This window comes from Orcinus orca, chromosome X, assembly GCF_937001465.1.
Source record: "Orcinus orca chromosome X, mOrcOrc1.1, whole genome shotgun sequence".
Taxonomy (NCBI): Eukaryota; Metazoa; Chordata; class Mammalia; order Artiodactyla; family Delphinidae; genus Orcinus; species Orcinus orca.
The window spans coordinates 93,107,212-93,126,976 of record NC_064580.1 but is presented as its reverse complement, the minus strand read 5'-3'; the positions used below and the strand labels follow the sequence as shown (position 1 = coordinate 93,126,976).

At 45.4% G+C, this 19,765-nt stretch overlaps 1 protein-coding gene across 3 annotated transcripts in view; it reads left to right on the top strand.

Annotated features, from left to right (window-relative positions):
* The window catches only part of LOC117198559 (cilia- and flagella-associated protein 251-like), a 92,922-nt gene extending 73,529 nt beyond the window's left edge, over positions 1 to 19,393 (top strand). For 2 of the 3 annotated variants that reach the window (XM_049704443.1, XM_049704437.1), the window contains exon 5: positions 18,711 to 19,393. The gene's annotated coding sequence lies outside the window, so the exon portion shown is untranslated. Of the gene's footprint in view, positions 1 to 18,118 lie in introns of all 3 variants that reach the window. The other variant, XR_007474702.1, reaches the window with a different exon arrangement.
* The last annotated feature ends 372 nt before the right edge of the window (positions 19,394 to 19,765 follow it).

Here is a 19,765-nt window from a genome sequence, read left to right as displayed (position 1 = left end):
CTCATCTGATCTTTTATTACACCTGCAAATACCCTCTTTCCAAATAAGGTCACATTTACAGGTTGCAGGGGTCAAGACCTCAACATGTCTTTTGCGGGGACACAATTCAGCTTATAACAAGGGGCAAAGATTCAGTAGTGGAAGGGACGAATTGGTAAAGGAGAAACCTAATTCTAAAATGATAAAAGCGTTATGATACCATGCACATATGAAGTTTAAAGACATGCAAAATTACTAGGTTGTTTATAGATACATCTATTTGTAGTAAAAGGCATACATAGGAGTAATGCATACATATGTAGTATGCAGAAAGGTGTGTATGAGAAAAATAAACTTATTTAAGACACTGGTTAAATCTATAGAAAAAGACGGAGAATTCAGTTGGGGAGAGGTACACTGGGTTTCAATTTTATTTGTAAGCTTATGTTTCTTAAGACGGCTGATGGTTGCATGGGTGTCGCATTTTCAGACCTTTGTCGAGATCTGAAATATGTCCTAATTTAAAGAAAATTAAAAGAGGAAATGGGCCTAGTATCTGGAACCTCTTTAAGGGAAAAATGTGAAGTGGTACTTGAGCAGAGCAGAGGATCAGAGAAGGGGAGGACCAGGGGTTTGAGGGTAGAAGGCCTTATTTCTACATTCAGTTAAGGCTGCTTGAGAGCTTGCTAGTTAGCATCAATACCGCTTTCTGTTTTCTATGGTAGTTCCTCGCGTATGGAGAGTAGATTAACATTATTTATTTATGCGTGTATCTCCCCAGCTCCCTAAAGTGTGAGCTTCTGACTTGTTCGGAACGTAAAGGCTTTTATTGATTTCTCTCTCCTAAAGCACTGTGTTTTCTTCTTCGTAGATGCTTGATAAAGGTCTGTTAAAGTGAAGTGAGTGTAAGGTATCCACAACCCTTTCCCCTGTCACTGGTGTTGACATTTAAAAATGCGTTATCATGTAGTAACACAGAGTATTCCTCATGGCTAGAACAACAACAACAAAAGGCACAAGGCCTTTTGTCACCATTGTTTAATGAAAGAACAGTCCAAGTAGAAATTTATCCATGTAGGGTCCCTGGAAAGTCGTCAAATTGGTTTGGTTCCTTATGGTTCATGCCATGCCGGCAGGGAGTGTGTGTGTGTATTTCTGTGTTAATATAGTTAGCGTATTAACTATAGTTAATAGTGAATATTAAAGGTCTTTACCTGGGCTGAAGAATTTTCGGAGGCTCACGTTATTTATTTATTATTATTTTTTGGCCACGTCGTGTGGCATGCAGGGTATTAGATCCCCGAACACGGTTGGAACCCGTGTCCCCTGCATTGGGAGCAGAGTGTTAACCACTGGACTGCCAGGGAAGTCCCGGGAGGTTCACTTTAGACAAACGCATGCACACCTCTTTTTGAGATAAGCCTGTTTTGGTGCATGCTCGGAGTCCATGTCCCTGGCCCTTACCGAGCTCCAGTTACCTAGGGCCCTGAATTTACTCCCCAGGTGGCCCCATGTCCCAAGCCCCAAGAGACATGTGTGTTCCTCTTCACTGCGTCTGTGCTTCTGAGGGCTGAGTGGCACTGTCAGTGTTATACTCTCAGGGCTGAGAGGTATCTACGAGGTGAAGGCTGCGTATCCAGGTAACAGGACAAGTGGGCTACGTTATCCACATGGATGCACCTGAAGCCTCTCATGTTGAGGGAGGAAGCTCAGGCTTGCTGCTCTGAGGGTTTGCTGTAGCTCTAACATATCAGGCTTCTTTGAGTCTCTGACAGACGGTCCCTAAATCAATCAGGACAAATCCTGCATTTCCTGCTTCTCTGGGTGTTTGTGGGTTTTTCTGTATCCTCATATGTAAAATATGTTTTCAGTGAGTCCTTCTGCCTTGAAAACTTTGTGCTGCTTCTAGGAAAAGATCTGTCTTGTCCCTCTCTGCCTCGTCCAGGAAAGCTTAGGGTATTCTGATATTTTCCTTGGTTATGGCCCCATCTTCTGAAAGGATTTGATCCAAAAACTCTCCTTTTATTCCACTACCTGAGAGGTGACCATTGGGAGAAAAACAGAGGGGTAGGGTGGGTGCCGGAGTTGGAAACAGTGTTCTGTCCCAGTTAGGGATATGCTAATGACACTAAAGTTAGTGATGAAGAATCACTTTTACTCTAAGCCGCCTAGTTTCAGATGCTTATAACTCCAAGGAATACAAATGAGAACCCGTTTACAAGTCTAACAGGGCAGGATTCTCAGACAATGGTGTTTTGTGAAATGTGGTATTATCCAGTCCCGTGAATCACATCATATAGTAGGATCGGCTTTGAGGCATAAAATGTACATTTCTTAGAAGTCTGAGCAATGAATTATGTGTGTTTATAGATAAGGAATTGATTTCATCCCCAAATCTATGAAGAAAATGAGTTTAAAACGTTTCGAAGAGGTACCTAAAAGTTGACTCTTCCCTCTCTCTCCCTGTCTTTCTCTTTCTCTCATCCAATTATTTACTCTGCTGCCTTTCTCTCCGTTTTCCTGCCTTATTTTAGACCTCATCACTTCCTGACAAATTATGAACTGTTTCATGTATACAGAAGATAATTCAGCATGTATGTAAGGTATATCATAATAATATAGAAACCTGTGTACCCAGCACCAAGCTTGCGAACTAGAACACGGCTAATGCCTTGGAAGTCCACCTGTGCCCTTCCAGATTCCTCCCCTCATTCCTTCCCAGAGGTAACCATGATCCTGAACTTTGTTAATAATTCACATTTTTATACATTCACTGCAGAGGAATGTTCCTTTAAATAATGTTATTTCTTGTCCATTTTGGACTTTATGTAGATCTAATTATACTAGATGTATTACTTGTCTTGCTCTTTCTCTACCTCCCCAGTTTTGTGTTTGTGATCTTTATCCATGTTGATGTGTGCAGCTGTAGTAATCACTTTTCATTGCTGTATACTTATCCACCATATGAAAATTCCACAGTGTGTCTCCTTCCTGTTGATGGACATGTGGCTTGTTTCCATGTTTATGCTTTTGCAAATTATTTTGCGACAAACTTTCTCATTATATCCCCGTATGCCCACATACAAGAGTTTCTCTACTTTCTCAGTTGAGGGCAATTTTACGCACTACCCCTCCGCCCCAACCAGGGAGACATTTGATAACCTCTGGAAACCTTTTGGTTGTCATAACTGAGGGTGTGCTACTGGCATATAGTGGGTGGAGGACAAGGATACTGCTAAACATCCTACAATGCACAGGACAGTTCTCTACAACCCAGAATTATCTTTTCCAAAATGTCAACAGTTGAGAAACCCTGATCTACAGTATAGGCCTAAACATGAAATTCCTGGGTCGTAGGGTCTGCCCACGTTCAACCTTACTAGGTAACACCAATTATCTTTCAAAACGGTTGTACTAGTTCATATTCCCCACAGCAGAGGATGAGATTTCTATTTGTTCCACATTCTTGCCAACTCTTAGTATCATTACCTTCATTACTTCTTGCCTGAACTTTGCGCTAGTCTCCTAACCTTCTCCTACCTCCATATTTTTCCCCACAGATACATGCTTCATGTACTTGCTAAGTCAACCTTCCTAAAACCCAACTCTGGCCATGCCAGATTCCTGTAAGAAAATTTTGATGACTCTACTGCATACACAATAAACTTGGCATTTAAGACGCACACAGAAGGGCCCACTAGCTCTGTAGACCTAGTAATACCAACTTATTAGGTGGTATTCAAATAAGCCCTGCCCTTTCTCTGCTCTCTGCAGCATGTCTGTTGTTGAAGACTTACCCTTTCTTAAGTCTCTTCTACATTCATTTCTATGTCCATTAATTCAGCCAGTTATTAATTCTTTTTAATTTACTGAGTATTTGTCTCTCTCTGTCTCACTTAGTTCCCTTAACATAATACCCTCCAAGTCCATCCATGTTGCTGCCAATGGCAAAATTCCTTTTTTATGGCTGATTAGTATTCTATATATACATCACATCTTCTTTCTCCATTCATCTGCTGATGGACACAGATTGCTTCCATACACTGGCAACTGTAAACGGCACAGCTATGAACATTGGGGTGCATGCATCTTTTTGAATTCGTGTTTTTGTTTTCTACAGATAGATGCCCAGGAGTGGAATTGTTGGGTCGTATGGTAGTTCTAACAACTACAAACTAAAACTATTTTTAGTTTCCTGAGAAATATCCATACTGTTTTCCACAGTGGCTGCAACTCTTTACACTCCTGCGAATCTGTGTGGGATGGTTCCCTTTTCTACACATCCTTGCCAAAATTTGTTACGTGTGTCCTTTTGTGAGGTGATGTCTCATTGTGATTTTGATTTGCATTTCCCTGATGATTAGTGATGTTGAACATGTTTGCATGTGTCTATTGGCCATTTGCATTTCCCCAGAGACTGCAGTGGAGACTTCATTCTTAAGGCTACAAGAAGCCATCAAGGGGCTCTAATTTGGGAAGTAATTTGTGTTTTAGACATGTCACTCTGAAAGCAATGTGAAGAAAGGATCAGAGAGGAGCAAGAATGGAGTGCTCATTATAGCAGTGATTTATGTGAGAGATGCTGAAGTCCTAGACTAAGGTAGGGGTATTGGAAACACATGAAGAAGTGTATAGAACTGAAAGTCAACAGTTGATTGGCTATGGGTGATAACTGGATGTGGAGATACAGAAGGTGTTATAAGCGTAGATGAATAAGCGGTGATAGATGTACTGACCACTAAGTATGCCTGAGTGTGAGCAGGAGAAGAAGGAAAAGAGGAGAAACCCCAGGGAATTCCCTGGCGGTCCAGTGGTTAGGATTCGGCAGTGGCCGGGAGCCCGGGTTCCATCCCGGGTCGGGGAACTAAGATCCCAGCAAGCTGCCTGGCACGGCCATAAAAAAAAAAAATAGGGAGAAACCCCAAACCAAATCAATGGTGACAGGAGGGAGAGACAGAAGAGGGAGAGTGCAGATGTGCAGAAAATAGAGAGGCCAAGGAATAGGAGGGCTCAGTGAGATAAAAGAGCACGTGTAGAGAGAATAGAAGAATGAGAGAGCAGCATGTCTAGGGGCTTGCAGTCCAACACTGGGATATTTTCATTTTAGATGTGAGAGGTAGAGTAGTTTAGGGAAGAATAAACCAGAGTGTGTCTGTGAGAGAGTTTGGCTAGTATGTTGTACAGATGTTCACTGGAAATGAGAACGTCCAATTGTTGAGTGATTGACATGGAAGTTGGAGTCCTCTGGACGGTGGTAGGTTGGGGCAGAGAGCAGTCGATGGCTAGGGTCAGTGGATGATAGCGTGAGGGAGTTACAGAAGGTGGCGTAGCAGGATAGCTTAAACCTCAAGGATAAATGTTATGACTGTAGGGACTGATAGATACGTTAACAATGAGAGCTGGAGATTTTAACCCACCACTCTCAGAACATGTCCAAGCAAACAGAAATAAGCAGTGATATCAAAGGCCTAAACAGAATAATAAATTTGAGCTATTAGATAATATAAAACTTCATACCCAACAAACAGAGAACATAAATTCTTTTGAGCTATTGACCGTTTACAGAAATAGACCTTAAGAAGAAAAAGGAAGCCTCAATAAACTGCAAAGGATCACTAGTGTGAAATCTAGGCTCTCTGCTCATAATGCTTAACGCAGAGGTTAATAACACAGAGATAGCTTTAAAACACCCAAATGTTTGGAAACAAAATAGCATACTACTAACTAATCCTTGGTTTGAAGGAAATCAAGAAATATTTAGAACTGAATAACGGGAATATTCAGTATCCCTCAAAGTTTAAGATATATTTACCCTAGACCCAGTAATACTACCACTAGGCGCTTCGCCTAGAGAACCCCATGCCCATGCAAACCAGATGACAAGGCCAAGGATGCCCAGAGCTGCATTGTTTGTAATAGTCCAAAAGTGGACACAACCCAAGTTCAGAAACTAGTTGGGTAGGTATATGCAGTGATATGTCCATCAGTGGAATGTCATACAGCAAAGGAAACGAACTAACTTGGCTACATACAAGTTGGATGAATCTTATGAATCAAGGTATCAAGCCAAAAAAATAGAAAAGAACAGACACACACAAGAATATATTCTATAGGAGGCCACTTTTACAAAGCACAAAAACAGGCATGCATAAATAAATTACAAGAGCCTACAAAATACCTGGGTGTATGAGGGAAAAGCACGAGAGACTTTTGCACGGGGGGGTGGTCGTGTTTGGTTTAACTCAAGTAGTAGTTATAATTTCCAAAACTGTTTTCCTGAATAATACCACAGAACTGGTACAATCAGGAGGGTGGAACGTGAGGAAGCCATTGGACCACTCTGTTTCTGCTGAGAGCATCACAAATTTTGGCTTTGAAGCTACATTGCCTCCTTCCTCCGTCTATACAAAGTTGATGTCCCATGCCTTGCCTTTTGATACCCACAAAACTAGGAACTGTACCCTGGGACCTCTATTGTTACTGCTGCAGGAGATGCGAAAGTTTCTGAGCCCATGCTCACTGAGAGAAACCAGAAACCCCAGAAGCAGCATAGACTCCACCTTCCTGCTCCTACCAACTCTCATGGGGGTTTATTATCTGCTTGGCAGAGGCTAAGTTATGTGTGCAATCCAGGCCATAAGGGCGGGAGTTCAGGAAATGTAGACTTGGCTTGCAACGTTGATCAAGCCTTACCTGCTGTGATTGGGATTGTAATGGAGTCAAGTGAGCTAATCTATGATATTTGCCACAGGATATAAAACTGGAAGTGGGGAAGCCAATTAGGAGGCTATTGGGTGGTCCACCTGAGAGACGATGGGGACTTGGACCAGAGTGACAAAAGCAAAGGTGTTAGAAAGTGGTTGGATTTATATTTTACTCAGAAAATAGGACTTGTCTATAAATTATGGCCGGGTTGAGGGAAAGACATAAAAGTGTGAAGATTAATACTTCCTTTCACTCCTGCCCCAGACATCCAGTTTTCTTTGCAAACCCTCCAGCCTGGTTCAGGAGCCCCTCTTATGTATATCATGTGTTTTGGAATTCCTTGGCTCATCATCTATATTTCTACTAAAGAGTCGTTTCCCTAGGGGCAGACCGTGTGTGTGGCTCTGCATGGCACAGGACCTGGCATATGGTGCTTTCTCAATAAATACTGTTATCATGAGGACTGGAGGAATACCGCATCACCTTGAGTTCACCAGCTCAGTGACCAGGGGAATATTTCTGTATTAAGGGGCCCTATGACTCCTTGCTTATTTCCAGTGTTGCCAGATGGGGCTACATCTCCCAGTGTGCATTGTGAACACATTTGGGTAGTCAGAAACTGGAATCCAACCCCAAGGGAGGGGCACGGGACTGAGGCTTACTCAAGTCAACACACATTATGTTCCGCTAAACTTCCACTTTGCTCTCCATGGGAGTGATTGCCCTAAGCACACTTATCCCTCATTATAGTAAATCAGAAACACAAAGACATTCTGCATTTTGCCCTGTGCTCCACTGTGAACAAGGCTGTATCCACATGAATATCTGAGACAAAGCTGCTGACGGAAAGGTATAAATGCTGAAGCTGCTCTAGGAGCTACTTGAGAGTCTTAACTGAAAAGTAAAGGGGAAACATTAGTTGGTTTGAAATGGACTAAGAGCTTTGAACAAAGTTATAGTTGAAACCACTTACATTCTGTGATGACAACGGAACACAAAGTCCAGCCATTAGAAGTGATAAGGTAAGGTGATACGGTGGTTCCACGTCACTCAGGGGTTTGACACCCCTACTGGGTGAGCCAGAAACTGCTTCAGGTCTCCCAAAGAAAAACTATGATGAACAGTCAGATGCTTCATCCCTTGCCACTTGTAAATTAAGAGGGTAAAGTAGTACTTTTAAAGTGAATTTATTGTGACTCATTGAGCTTAGTAATTTGTATATTCTTTGGGGTTCTAAACGCTTCCTGGAGCCTGTGTGGGAAAGGGCCTTTTCTCATCTCCGGGATTCCAGGAGCTTCTAGCTGGGGCAGACTCATTTGGGACATATCTTAGGCACTGGCTCCCCCTGGAGTGCAAGGGTTGGAGAACTCTTGTAGACACCTCTCCCTGCCCCTAGTCAGGGTCACACAGCTCATCTCAGGAGCTATGGATAATAAGGCCAGGCTGCGCCCATGACCCATGTTTCTTCTTCTAGTCGGCTTCAGTGATCCATATTTTTCCTTCTCGTTCGTCGTATTAAGTGGCCAGAAAATAAATGGCCACGTAACTCTAGAAGAAGAAGAGTTTCCATGTTTTGAGCACTGATTGTATGATTGGCCATAATAATTTAGGTGCTTTCCATGAATTAACTCATTGTAGCCTCTAAAGAAGTCCTATTATTATCTTACTCTAGAGATGAAGAAAGTGAGGCACAGAGCAGCTATGTAAGTTGCTTAAGATTCCACGGCTAGTGAGTGACACAGGTGAAATTCAAACCCAGGCAGTCTGGCTTCAGAGTCTAAGCTCTGACTTCTACTATATCATCTCCCCTCCTGGCTGGAAAACGGGAAGAATAATACCTACCTTACAGAGCTGAAGTGAGGATTAAATTATTATTATTAGTCCTCTGGAGGAGGTTGGCCGTTTTCTGATCAGTGGGATGGGGTAGAGAGTACATTTTGTCAATTAAGATCCACACATAATCCTCAAGGTGAAATAAGCGTTTCCATTTACTTTTAATAAATTCAAAGTGAAGTTGTGTATAAGCAAGGTGCCATAACAGTGCATTTCAGTGGAAAGAAGCTCTCTTCATGTTTGCATTAAATGGAACACAAGAAGGGTCACTCTGACTTCATTTCCATAGCTGACTCCTAAATAGGATCTGCAGGTCCACAGAGAAGCTTTTCCAGACCTAATAGCTCCTGGAATAGGTTCATGCACTTGAAATTCTTCCTTAGCCCAGTCAAGGTGACACATAAAGTTAACCTTCATAATTCCTATGGAGAATACTCACCCCTGTCATAGCCCATGAGATGACATACTTATAGGGTGACGACCTTCCATGTATGACTAAGACAATTTGAACAGCTCCTAGGTGTCAGGGTGCTCTAAGAAATAGATTTGGTAGCAAATGTTTTTTATTAATGAAGGATGGAATGGATAATGTTTATAAAATAGTCTTTCATGCTAAGTCTGAGAGAAAGGTATTCTAAAGACCAGCGTCCAGAGGCCCATGCCCTTGTCTTTATTTCTTCTGCTCCTGCCCAAGGTCAAGATTCATTATCTCTCACTTGGATCCTTAACATAGCCTTCATTCTTTCTGATGTCCTGCACTCTCATGATGATGCGTCTAGAAGTGAATTTCTGTTTTCTATGCTGATGAGAATTCAATGAGCTTCTAGTATCTGTGGATTGGTGCATTTCATCTGCTCGGGAAAATGTTTGGCCATCATCTTCTTTCCCATTTCTCACTCGTGTCCTTCTAGGATTTAAATTAAATGTATATTAGACTTCTTCACTCTATTCATTGCGTCTCTTATCCTACATTTCTTTTCATAAAATTCACTTCTCCAGGCAGAATTCTGGATGATTTCTTTTGATCTGTCTTCTAATTCAATAATTCTCTCTTAGGTTTATTTCTCTTCATCGCATTTATCATCATCTAATGATTATGTGTAGCGTTGTGTTGAATGCATCCATTGAACCCTCAGTCGTTATACTTTTTTAGTCCTAGATGTCCTATTTGATTCTTTTTCAATTGGCTATGCCACATTTTAGGATTTTCTGTTCCCTGAAAATATTTTAAAGCTTATTTCTTAATTTTTTGAACTATAGTAGGCCATAGTGATTATAGTCTGGGTCTCATAATTCTGATATCTGAAATATCTGTGAATTTGTTTTCATTGTCTATTTTTTCTTTGGGCTGTCACTTACAATGTATTTTTTTTCCTTATGTGTCCACTTATCTTTGACTATGTGCCAATATATTATTGAAAAATTATTTATCAGACTGATTTCAGGCATGGGAAGACAGAACCTTCCTGCAGAGAGCATTTTCACCTGCTTCTGCTAAATGCCTGGGGTCACTACCTGTCCAAGACCACTTTAATCCAAGTTCAGGGCTTGAAGTTCCTCGGATCACTCTGGTGATGGATACGTAGACTGCAAGTCCATGCCAGGGCTTGTTGCTTCTGGTTCACCATTATCCCAAAGGGGTAGCCACTTCTTTGCAGCTTAGAGTGGCTGGAGGGCTTATCAGATCTACTCAATGGGGGTGAGGACTTCAACTTTTGGTCTCTTTTCCCATCAGGCCGCCAAAACCACAGCTCAGTGTCACACTTCTTCCTTCTGGATCCACCTAATGCCCTCAGGCAAAAGTGGCTTTGAGTGCTGAGCTTTCCTATTTGGGTTTTTGCTTTCTTCTAGATTTTAGCCTCAGAGTTTCTTAGCGCTTAATGAAGATAATTTCTTTTCACATTTCACCCAGTATTTTTTAGTTGTCCTCATTGCGATGGTGAGTGCAAATGACTTAGCCTGCCATTACTCGGAGCAGAAGTGTGCACCACCCTTCTAACTTCTCTCCTTGTCCCCAGTCTCTCTTTCTTCCAGTTCTTCCTCCAGAAAGTTTCTTCCTGATGGTGTCATTTTCCTGCACAAAGCCTCCAAAAGCTTACTGTTGAATGTAAGATAGAAATCAAATTCCTTACTTTGGACAATCAGATCTAAAACTCTCTTTCTGAGAAACTACTGTATAGCACAGGGAACTCTACTCAGTACTCCGTGGTGACCTAAATGCAAAGGAAATCTAAAAAAGATGGGATATGTGTATACATATAACCGATTCATGTTGCTGTAAAGCAGAAACTAAGACAACATTGTAAAGGAACTATACTGCAATAAAAGTTAACTTAAAAAAAAGAAGAGATGGAAATGAAAAATGGAGTATGTGGAATAGGTTATGGAGAGAAAGGTTGAAGATGAAAAGTTCTCTGCCAGTCAATCAGAAGACTTTGAACTTTGTAAAGTAAGAAAATGATGTGATTTTATTTGGGTTTACACATGGCACATTTTTGGGCAGTATGGAAATTGGGTAGGTGTCCTAAAGAGAATGTTTGCATTCCCCCCAAATCTATGTGTTGAAATCCTAATCCCCAAGATAACGGGATTAGAAGGTGGGGTCTCTGGGAGGTGCCAAGGTCAAAAGGGTGGAACCCTCATGAATGAGATTAGTGCCTTATTTAAGAGGGTCCAGAGAGATACTTTGCCCCTTCCACCATGTGAGGACATCTTGACAAGTTGCCATCTATGATCCAGGAAGTGGCCTTCACCAGACACCAAAGCTGCTGGTGCCTTGATCTTGGACTAACCAGCGTCTAGGACTGTGAAAAATAAATGTTTGCTGTTTATAAGTAAAAAAAAAAATACAGTGAAACTCTCCTTCTTAGCTTCAGTTATTCACCGAGGAGGTATTTTCTGTGCACTGAATGTGTGGCCCACATTAGGCCAGGTGCCACCTATTCTTTTGCTTCTTACCTATTTGGCCTCTTGCCTTACCTCCCAATCCACCTCATACTCTAGACAAACTGGAATATTCGCAGTCATGTGTCAGAGCTGGGTCAGAACACAGATGGGCTAACTCCTAGGTCAGTGACCTGTCCTCTACACCCTGATCCCATATTCATGTTTAATACCATTCAATGTGGATATTTATGTACACTCTAATAAAGGAACTAGACAAAAACTCAACAACTACAAATTGTACTGGCTTTTTCATATTCCTTGCTGCCTTTGGGGCTCTTTGTCATGTGAGTGTGGGACGTAAGCTTTGGAAATAAATTCATTTTTGCCATCAAGTTTTTGGCCATCTCCATAGTCACAAGGACGCCTAGGAAAAAAAAAAAACTTGAGGCTTGCTTTCCCTGTCAGTAGAGACACTGATTGCAGAATTTGATTCCAGGAATAGGAATAACCTGCTTCGAAACAAAACAATTCCCACATGCCAGTGGCTGCATGAGATAACAGTCAAAGCTGACTTTCACTGGAAAAACACACTTTTCTGGAAGTAGGCCAACCTGGAGATAGGGTTCTAGTTTTGAATTTTGCCACTGTGTAACCTTGGTCCCATCCACCCTCCTCTAGGCTTCAGTCCCCACCCCTCCCCGCCCATATACAATTCAGATGCTTGGACAAACGGATCTGAAATGGCCTTTTCATTTTTTTTTTTTAAATTTTATTTTATTTTTTTTGTGGTACGCAGGCCTCTGACTGCTGTGGCCCCTCCCGTTGCGGAGCACAGGCTCCGGACGTGCAGGCTCAGCGGCCATGGCTCATGGGCCCAGCCGCTCCGCGGCATGTGGGATCTTCCCGGACAGGGGAACGAACCCACGTCCCCTGCATCGGCAGGCGGACTCTCAACCACTGCCCCACCAGGGAAGCCCGGCCTTTTCATTTTTGACAAGCAAGTATTGTCTCTACGAGGATGCCTTAGTGACCAGAGACAAGGGGTGCAGGACTAAGAGCAGTAGGGCTGAGCCCACCTGACCCACTGCTGTTGTGATGGTTAGTTATAGAGGGATCCCCCACGTAAGGAAGTGGGTTAGTTCCATGCGGATCTGCCACGTAAGTGAGAAGAAAGCACTTACTGTAATAGAAGGAAAAAGAGGGGGAAAGGAGAGGGGAAACGAAGGTGTGAAGATGCTCTGCTGGTGAAGAGAAGGAAGGAAAATAAGAGACATTTTTAAAATGTGTGATTCTAAAATGGTAAAAAAAAAACAAAAGAAAAAGAAAGGGGGTGCTGGAGAAGGGGTCAAGGTGGGGTAAAGAGTTAAATTTTTAGCTGTACAAAACACTCAGCCACCCCAGGAAGTTCCATGCAACTAATGCTTTGCAACATGCTGGGCACAAGCAGTCCCAACACTTTTCACCAAATACTGAAGGAAAGGCGAAGGGGGAGAATGTTTGTTTGAATATTCTAGTTCACTAAGAGTGAACCTGAAATCCATTTTGATTTCAACACTTTTACATGGCATGCCTCACGAGGTCCAGCACTGGTGAATATGACTGAGGTTTATCTGCTCATTGCCCATCTGGCTTATGTGCTCTGAAGAAGCCTCTTTCTGACCTTGCTTCAGCAAGGTACCTGAGATGGGAAGGACGAAGGGTAGTGAATGAGTGGAAGCATTTCCTCTTTCCCTGAGATATTTCTATTCTACGTGGCAATGTTCAGGGTAGCGGAAAGAATAGAAAACCTCTAGCAAAAATGTAAGGCTTTTTCCCCCCCATGCTGGGCCAGAATGCTGGAGCGTTAGAGTGACCTGCTCTCCAGGGACTCACTGCCTTGAAGATCCGATACACTGACCGTTGCCTTCTTTTCCCCTTCAATGCTGTCAGCCAAGAACCCTCACTTCAACTGTGCATCCCTTAGCTATGGGAGGGGGGCTCCTGGAGCCCAATTTCTGTCCTGATGATGGGCCAGAGCCGTGTCACAAAACGCACTGGTTGCACCTCCTCTATGCCTTCCAGAGGACAGGCACTCTGGTTCACTGGAGGCCCGAGGGTCTGGGAATGACCACCAGTCAACTATGTCCTGATTCCTCAAAGGTGTCCAGTACTTTCAAACTGCACATAGAGCCTGGGTCGTCAAATTACTTCTTTCACCACAAAAAGCAAACTCATGGGCATATGCTGTTTGAAGTGAAAAGCATATTTTGCATATTTGCAGAGGGGAGGCGCAGGGCGGGGTGCCCCACGCCGCCGACCCCCGGCCCAGCTCTCCAGCTGCCAAGGAGCTGGAGCTGCTGCTGAGGGAGGAACGACTACAGACGCCAGAAGAGCACAGGGCTGGGCGGCACACAGCCTATGCTAGGAGGCGGGACCACTCATCTATTTGAAAAGCTCCTGGCGCCTGCCGGATTGGCTAAGCTCGCTTGCCATCAGAGTGGGCGGAGTCAGTTGTGCGCCGGGCCTCGGGCCCGCCCAGCGGCAGCCGGAAGTGCTTCAGACCCCGCGCTGTCCGCAGCGGCCGGGTGAGTGGTCGGGTTGGTACGTGGAGTGAAGCTGCTGGGCTGCTGCTCTTCTTGCCGCTGCCAGGCTCAGGGCCGCTAGTCGACCCCCACCCTCCGCGCTCCCCTTGGCCTCGATGTTCTCACCTTACAGGCGGCTCTTTGCAGAAGCACGAGCTCCTCGCCCCGCTCCTCTTGGTTATCCCGCGCCCCCCCTCGTCTCTCTTCCTGGTCCGCAGCGGTCTCCAGGGTTCTTGGACGGTCGGAGCTATGGCGTCCCGACATGCAGCGGGCCGCTGTTTGCCTACTCCTCATCAGGACCCTGCCCTTGGAGGGCGACGACCCCCATCCCAGCCGGAAATTCCACTTTGGCTTCTAACCTCTCCTCGCCTGATGTTCCTGACGTCGTTCTGGACTTCTTTGATTGGTAAGCGTGGTCGCCAGGCTGCCATGAGCTGGGAGGGCGGTGGGTGAGTGGGCGACCTCTTAGAAGGAGACGGCTGGAGCAGACGTGGGCCTGGGCTTTTGAACGGCTGCCCACGCGCGCTGCCTGCTGGCCAGTCCCTAGAGGAGTTGGTGGTGGGGCTGGGCACGTCCAGCTGCGATGGAGCCCCCTTGTTTCAGGCCCTGTGTTGCCGTGGTACCTAATAGCGCTGAAATGGCGGGGTCGGGGAGCTACCGCCCCAGGGTCCACCCCTCCATCTCCAGGGACTGAGTTCTCCTCAGCCAGGTGTGCTGACCCCTGTGTGTGAGTGCCCGGGGAGGGGGTGATGGTGCGGTGAGGGCCCAAGTTAGTATTCCGCCATGCTGAGTAGACGGCTGGTGAAACTGGGAGGGCCTCGAGCGGCCTAATCCCAGATTCTGCTGCCCACTCTGCTCCGCCAGATAGGGTCCTCTAGCAACAACCCTTGTTATTAAATGCACCGGATGCATTCCTGCTTATTATCCCTGAATAGTGTTTCCTTGTCAGCCAGCAGAAGGATTCAAACAAGCCAGTCACATCCTTGCTTAGGCACCCGGGTGTACCTCACCCTCTTAGTACTGCAAAGCCCGCTTCCCACAGACCCTTCTGGTTCACGCTGTTCCAGAATGCAACCCCCACGTGTCCTGCATGGCCTGCGATGTCCTCCTCTCCTGGGCTGCCCAGGAGGTGGGTCAGTGGGCCTCCGAACCTGTCCCCATAACCACCCAGAAGGTCTGGACCACTCATGATTAGATGGAGATAAAACCCACAGCTGTAAATTTGCACTGCTAGAAATCTAAACTATTCTGACAGAATTTGTACAGAGAGTAAAGACAAAATAATGATAATAATAATTCCATGCAGCACAAGTGGCAGCACCATAGCAGAAGATGGCTTCAGTCCACCCACCTCTGGCTTGGGGGCCCAGTAATCTGCTGTGCCATTCTATTGCATATGCTTCTGTTGCAGTAGAAATCCTGATCATCCTAATGATAGGGAAAAGCAACCATGGCACTTTTGGGACGCAGTGATGAAATTAAATGCAACTTAAGCCAGAGTCCTTAAAACTTATTAAGCAACCATTGCCATAGGGGAGGCCCCTAACCCTAATGAAACTGATCTGATGCTCTCTGAAGGAAGAAATCTATAAATATGAGCAGATTAGAGAGGACACTGCCCGCACACACACACACACACACACACACACACACACACACAAAGTATATCCAGTGACAAACAAACAAGCAAAAAGAATCAGAGAGAAAGCAATCAGAAAACTTGTACGCAGAGGGAGGAAACAATTTAAGTTGATACAAAGGTCCACAATTTAATCCAGTTGGAAATCTAGAATTTGCTAAAAGAATTTATAGCCTGGTGAGACCTTTGTCCTTGGCAGACAGCTGTCTTCTCACTGTGTCTTCATATGGCCTTTTCTTTGTTCAGTGTGGGGAGAGAGAGAGCTCTGTGGCTTCTGTTCGTCTTATAAGGATACCCTACTATTGGATTAGAGCTCCAAGCTCATGACCTTGTTTAACCTTGAAGGTCATATCTCCAACTATAGTCACATTGGGGGTTAGGGGTTCAACATAGCAATTTGAGGGGAACAGAGTTCAGTGCATAACATCTTTTTTTTTTTTTTTTACTTTTGGCTCTGTTGGGTCTTCGTTGCTGCGCGTGGGCTTTCTCTAGTTGCGGTGAATGGGGGCTCCTCTTCGTTGAGGTACACAGGCTTCTCACCACAGTGGCTTCTCTTGTTGTGGGTGCGCGGGCTTCAGTAGTTCTGGCCCGCGGGCTCAGTAGTCGTGGTTCACGGGCTCTAGAACTCAGGCTCAGTAGTTGTGGCACACAGGCTTAGTTGCTCCGCGGCATGTGGCATCTTCCCGGACCAGGGCTCGAACCCATGTCCCCTGCATTGGCAGACGGGTTCTTAACCACTGCGCCACCAGGGAAGCCCCATTCCATAACATCTTTTTTTTCTTTTTTTATAACATGTTTATGGGAGTTTAATTGCTTTACACTGGTGTGTTACTTTCTGCTTTATAACAAAGTGAATCAGCTATACATATACATATATCCCCATATCTCTTCCCTCTTGTGTCTCCCTCCCTCCCACCCTCCCTATCCCACCCCTCCAGGTGGTCACAAAGCACCAAGCTGATCTCCCTGTGCTCTGCGGCTCCTTCCCAGTAGCTTTCGGTTTTACATTTGGTAGTGTATATAAGTCCATGCCACTGTCTCATTTTGTCCCAGCTTACCCTTCCCCCTCCCCGTGTCCTCAAGTCCATTCTCTGTTAGGTGTGCGTCGTTATTCCCGTCCTGCCCCTAGGTTCTTTATGACCATTTTGGGTATTTTCTGTTTTTGAGATTCCATATATATGTGTTAGCATTACGGTATTTGTTTTTCTCTTTCTGACTTACTTCACTCTCTGTGACAGACTCTAGGTCCACCCACCTGACTAGAAATAAGTCAATTTCGTCTCTTTTTATGGCTGAGTAATATTCCATTGTATATATATGCCACATCTTCTTTATCTATTCATCTGTCGATGGACGCTTAGGTTTGTTCCATGTCCTGTCTGTTGTAAATAGAGCTGCAGTGAACATTGTGGTACATGACTCTTTTTGAATTATGGGTTTCTCAGGGTATATGCCCAGTAGTGGGATTGCTGGGTCATTTGGTAGTTCTATTTTTAGCTCCTTGAGGAACCTCCATACTGTTCTCCATAGTGGCTGTATCAATTTACATTCCCACCAACAGTGCAGGAGGCTTCCCTTTTCTCCACACCCTCTCCAGCATTTATTGTTTGCAGACTTTTTGATGATGGCCATTCTGTCAGTCCCTAACATCTTGATCTATATTTTGGGTATCTGTGAGGCAAGTGATTCCCAGAGTTCTAGAGGGCTGGGTATAGGGGAATTCAGGTGTTAGAGCACAGCCCCTGCCCCTTGTATGATATCGTTTGGGTCAGTGGGCCCAAACACTGGTCGGTGTCAGGGAGTAGCTGCCTCCTTTCCTCCTTTCCATGTTCTCCTATATCTCAGCAGAGACTTAACAACCACAATTTAAAAACACCAAGCACATTCTCCCATTGTTTTAAGCAAGATAGCATCTCAGCAGGCATCCAGGGCCAGAAGGAGGGAACAGGGCCGAGGGCCAAGCTCTGGGGATTGTCAGGTGTGGAGAATCTGCATTATCTCTGAGGCACCTCATCACCATCTTTCAGACTCTGATCTGTTTACACCTGCTGCCTAAGGTGGGAGGGGGTGGGTTACATTACTTTTTTGGAATGCAAACCTGGGACATATGAGACGAACGAGGTCCCTGGATAGATTTGGCCAAATATTCGATGAAGAGGGGAGTGCAAGAACAACTTTAGACTTTCTTTATACAGAAGGGGGCACCGCAGGTGCTAAGTCTGGGGATGTCGTGTGTGTGTGTGTGTGTGTGCACGTGTGTGCGTGCACGCGTGTGAGTGTGTGTACTTGGGAAGCAGGGAGGACAGTAGGTGGGGTAGTTGCTCTCTGAATGGAGTGCGTGGCAGGGCTGGGGGAAGAGGAGAACAAAGGGGCAAGGTGTGTGTCCTAGGAGGTAACTTCCCTGCCTGTCCTGCAACTGCAGCATGCTCTGGAGAGGAAGGAAGCTCAGCCCAGGGGGGCAGGAGAAGAGGAAGGTGAGCATCTGCCAGGGGCCCATAGATACCACGGGAGCAAGGTTAAAGTTGCTGGGGGTGTCTCGCTGGGAGAAAAGAGCACCTGGATAGAGATTTGCAACTTGATTCTGGAAGAGAGTGAGACTCTAGCAATCAAGGAGTGAACATACCGGCTTACATTTTGAATTGCTTTAATTGAAGGAAGAAAGAGGCAGCAGGAGAATGAGAGCTGACACTGGACAGAGTTGAGTAGAGACGTCAGGACAGAGAGGATGAGGGATGAGGGTCAAGAACAGTGAGGACAGGAAGGAGAACACTGCCTAGAGATAAGTGGTAGTCTCAAGAGCACTCAAAACCCATTCGAACCATTGCCTGCTCCACGGGCAAGTTGAGCCGAGCCCATCCCCAGGTCTGTGAGGTTATCAGCGGCAAGCAGGATCCAGGCGGTGGCACCTACCCTGGGAGAGTCACCTGCCATCACACCTGTTCCTCTTCTCAAGCAGGGCTTCGGGGAGAATGGGCCAAGGGCTTCAGAGTTTAGGGACCCCTAGATCTCCCTGTGAGGCCTCCCACTAGATTGAGTCGAACCTCTCTTTGTGTGTGAGGTGGAGGAGAGCCTCAGGGTTTAACCTGTTCTTCCTCTTCCCCCACAAGTTCGCAAGCAGAAGCCTTGGGAACTTTGTCCTGTTCAGGTTCAAAGAGGAGCTTTATTTTCCCTCGAGAAGGAAGGGGCAGTGAGAAGAGGAGGAGGAGGAGCCAGGGAGAGCTAGCAAAGCGGCTTCCCTCTGGGCAAGAGAACTGGAAGCCACAGTGTTGTGAAAAGCAGCTGCCTGAGGGCTTCGACCAGCCCAGCACCTCCTATGACACAGGCACTCCCATATCGTGGAGTGAAGGAATAAATGAGACATTTTTAATTCTTCCTCCCTTCGCCTTTCCTTTGAACCCTGAACCTGTGATAGACACTAGGGAGAGAGAGACGTTGGAGCAGTGAAGTTCAAAGAGGAAGGGAAGTGGTTACCTGCACAACTTTTCTTGCCTTCCTGAGCTCATCAGAGAGGACAGTGATAGGTTATGGAGCTGAGGTCATCACTGCAAAGATGGGATTTAGGCACCTTATCTGGAGGCTTCTTGTCTTAGTTCTGGCCACTATAGCAAATATCCCATAGACTGAGTGGCAACAACAGACATTTATTTCTTATCCTTCTGGAGGCTGGGAAGTCCAAAACCAAGGTGCTGGGCATTTTGGTTTCCGGTGAGAGCGCTCTTCCTGGCTTGCTGATGACTGCCTTCTGGCTGTGTGCTCACACTGTGGAAAGAGAGTTCTGGCATCTCTTCCTCTTCTTGTAAGGGCACGAATCCCATCATGGGGATCCCCCCCCCCGCCATGACCTCACCTGAGCCTAATTACCTCCCAGATACCATCACACTGTTAGGCTTTCAACATGGATTTTGGAGGGTACACAAACATGCAGTCCGTAACACTTGTTTTTTTAATTTATTTTAGTTTTTGGCTGTGTTGGGTCTTCGTTTGCTGCATGCGGGCTATCTGCAGTTGCGGAGAACGGGGGCTACTCTCCGTTGAGGTGCGCGGGCTTCTCATTGCAGTGGCTTCTCTTGTTGCGGAGCCCGGGCTCTAGGCGCATGGGCTCCGGTAGTTGTGGCACACGGATTCAGTCGTTGTGGCTCGCGGGCTCTAGATCACAGGCTCA